The 3,850-nt window shown below is 37.7% G+C and overlaps 1 pseudogene; it reads right to left on the reverse strand.

The window, feature by feature from the left end:
* Positions 1 to 2,884: 2,884 nt before the first annotated feature.
* On the reverse strand, positions 2,885 to 3,436 carry LOC114272065 (bifunctional nuclease 1 pseudogene; annotated as a pseudogene).
* Positions 3,437 to 3,850: the final 414 nt, after the last annotated feature.

Consider the following 3,850-nt stretch of genomic DNA (forward strand, 5'->3'; position numbering starts at 1 on the left):
ACTATAAAAATTCTTAAAATCTTGTCCTACATCAAATTCTCAAGAATATTGTATCACTAACAACTTCTTTAGCGTTCTATTATCCCCGGATAATGAAATCAAATACGATGGAAAACCTAAGTTTCAGATTACATTAGTCACTGGCCATCCTTGTTTGCACTGCCTTCTGCATTTATCTAGCAAGTTCTAAATCTCCTTCAGTATCTACCTTGTCTGCAGCTAGGAACGAAACAGATTGGCTTGCACTATTTGCTTTCAAGGATAGGATAACTTAAGATCCACAAAGTGTCATGAGTTCTTGGAACAACTCAATACATTTCTGTCAATGACTGGGAGTTTTTTGTAGTAATCGACATCCTGGAAGAGTAACCGCCTTAAACCTGCAAAGAAAAAAGTTGACAGGTTCAATGCCTCCCCACTTGAAGGTAATCAATCTCGGAGAGAATGATTTCCAAGGTCTAATTCCTCAAGAGCTTGGGCGCTTGTCACGACTTCAAAACCTCAACCTCAGCAAAAATGCCTTTGAAGGGGAAATCCCGAGCAACTTATCTTACTGTTCAGATATGCAAGTCATCAACTTGAACTACAATAATCTTGTCAGTGAAATCCCATACCAGCTGAGCTATTTGTTAACAAAGAAACTCAGTGGATTACTCTTGGAAATTTCTTCGGCCTCTATGTTGGAGGAAACCAATTTACTGGTCACATCCCAGTTTGATTGGATGGCAATTTGAATCCGACCCGACGAGGACCCTGCCCCCTATTCCCGATTAGAACAATTTTTTCTTGAAAAATAACCCTGACGGGTCGGGGATGGTATTCAAAAATGCATCCCCGATGATGTTCGGGCTGAGGACGGGGGGACGGTGATACGTTCTCCAGCCCCGTCCTCGTCCCGTCTCCGTTTCCCCAAACTGGAATTTCTATTATACTCCTATATATATATATATATATATATATAAACCAAACCCTAACATAACACAACCTCACACACACATAGAGCCTCGTTGTCTCTCTCTCTCTCTCTCCAAGTAGAATCAGCCAAGTACCCACCACCATATTAAAAAAAGATCAAGAAAATGTCTTAAAGTAGTGACCAAGAAGGGAAAACGATGAAGAACTCAAATATTGAGGAAAAAGAAAAAGAAAAAGATGAAGAGAAGGCAAAGGATGTTTCAGAAGAACAAAACCCATTAGTGACAGCTGCTGCTGATACAGAGTCCTCTGACAAATTGACTAGAGAAGAACATGTTAATTTCACAAAAGCCCAAATTGATCTTAATATTCCAGAATCAAAAACAGAATTAGAATGCAGGTAACTACTTGTTCTTGAACAAGAAACTTATTCTTTCACTAATGTATTCAATCTTCTTTGTGTAGTATGCACTTGGGTTGCTGTAATGCCTCAAATTTCTAGCCCAAATAATAATACATTTACCACATATCAAAATAACTTAAAACAAATAAATACCCTCATGGGTTTAAAAGTTTCCAAGGCTAAGGCCCAGTTACACAAATCGGTTATTCAAACCCACACAAATACAGCCATTGGCTTACAAAACAAAGTCACGAAAAATGAGAGCATTGTACTCCCAACACACATACTTCCACAACCCTAGTTGGGTGGAATCAACACATCTTTTCCTGCACAAAAATCCCGTAGGGTGAGCATAAAGCCCAGTAGAAAATTCTTAACAAAGTATATACATTTTATACAAGTCTCAAGAGATGAAATGCACATGCCATGCTATACCCTTTTTGAAGATAAATTACATTTTCATCTTTTGAAAACCATCTTGCTCAATGATGTCACGCAATTTCAATTGTTCAAAACTTAACAATTTATTTCAAGGGCGGTAAATACGTCTTTGGCAATCCCTAAACTGGTGTCTGCAAGTAGACTATACGAGTACTACCAAATTGTCATTTTTACAAGTATTAACCGGAAGGCTCGACACCTATCCGCGCGGTTTTTTCGGTCTTTCACCCCGGACCCGCAGGCCAACTTATTCAATATCATTTACACCACCTATCAAGACTTACCAACATATTTACCCCAAAACCATTTCATGAAAACTTGTTTCTCAACATTCTTTTCTAAATGCAAGGTTTTCAAATCAAATTTCAAAGCTCTTCTTTATCAAATGAATTGATATGCCAATGCAATGATTAATAATATAATGCAATATTTCTTCCACTTTCAATACTCCCACACAATATTCCCATTGTGATCAAAATTCTCATTTCAATGCAATTTCACAAGATGAATAAATACTTTTATTTTAATTCATCAAAGGGAGAACATAATTCCCACATTTCAAATAATCTTAACAATTTAGTCATCTCAAGACTATATTAATACTTTTAAACAACAATTTTCAAAACTTCAATAATTCCCATATTCCATGAAAACATCATTTATATGTAAATAAATAAATAATTTTCAAACATCATTTATTTTAGCACACAAAATAAATATAACAATATATTCTAAAAATTTTCAACGTCTTTCTTAAAAATCCCCAATTTTTAGGTTTTCTCACCAAAAACTATTCATCTTCAAATATTTGAGAAGATCTCACCAAAAACATCTTTCTTTCATCAGCATAGTTCAAAAATATAAATTTCTATTTTTAAAAGGAAAAAGAAAGTAAACCTACTTTCAAAATCATTCACCTTCTTGAATCAACAATCCATTTTTCAAAACAAATCAAAGGATGATTTCTAAAATCATTTAGATCTTGCAAAAATATATATTTAACTCAAAGAAAATTCCTACCTCAAGCTTGAAGAGGAAACAAGCAAAAATCTCAATTTTCGGTTGTGTTGGATTTCGATCTTCACCGGTCAAAACATTGCTCTCGCCAAGCTTTTCACTTTAATCTTAATAACTATGGTCTAAAACTACAATGTTAATGGCATCAGTAGATCGAAAATCAAAGCTAACACTCTCCATTTCATTACCCAACTTTGTGAGATACAGTTGAGCAAAATACGCCTCATGTACTCTCTTGGTGACTCGAACAAACTTCACATCATAGCCCATTGTGTCAATCATCACCTTCACAATTTGATACATGGTAGGCCTAGTAATTTGGACATTGCGTATGGCAGCCATAAACAGCACACTTGGTATCTCCAAAAAGATTATAGGGAGGAGAAGACCCGTCCCATCTTCCATCTTCAGTACGACAGCAGGATGTGGAGCATAATCAAGCAGATGCCCACTCTGCGGGTTGTTATGAACACATCTTAAATTCCCACCATCTCTCATCTTAATCATCTCCAGTTCGGCTATGTTCAATTGCGGCTTCGGTCCGAACCAGTGCAGAAATGTTTTCTCATAAACTATTGACCAGTTGTAGTAGTGCGGAAACGCCCTCTCAACTATGTCATGGTTTTGTTCAAAAAAAACTATGTCATGGTTGAACGACATCGACTTCGATTCAGCTTAGGCGATCATACGCCATCTGATCTCTACCGAGTTTCCGATAATCGGACAGTAGCTAGGCCTCCTTGTGTTACTGAGATACAATTCCAGACAAATATCGGTCTGTTGTTTAGGAGGTCTAGAGCCTCCTCTAATACTGATGAAGATGGTCCTTCTCCTTTTCAGAACTGGGCTGGTTTTCGGGTGCCAGTGCAGTGGTTGGGTCGCTGGAGCTTCCTGGTGCGAGCACGTTTCTGGCGTGTTTGCTGCATAGTTCTAAATATCAGCCGATACGCTACGTATCGGCCGATACGTATCGGAAAAATGGGGTACCGCGACGGATACAGGCCGATATACCACTGAGATTGAAAATCGCAGGAGTATCGGCCGAGTCCTGGTACGTATCGGCCTGTAAGCGTT

The sequence above is a fragment of the Camellia sinensis genome, chromosome 14, assembly GCF_055761805.1.
Source record: "Camellia sinensis isolate YWXY chromosome 14, ASM5576180v1, whole genome shotgun sequence".
NCBI classification, from domain to species: Eukaryota; Viridiplantae; Streptophyta; class Magnoliopsida; order Ericales; family Theaceae; genus Camellia; species Camellia sinensis.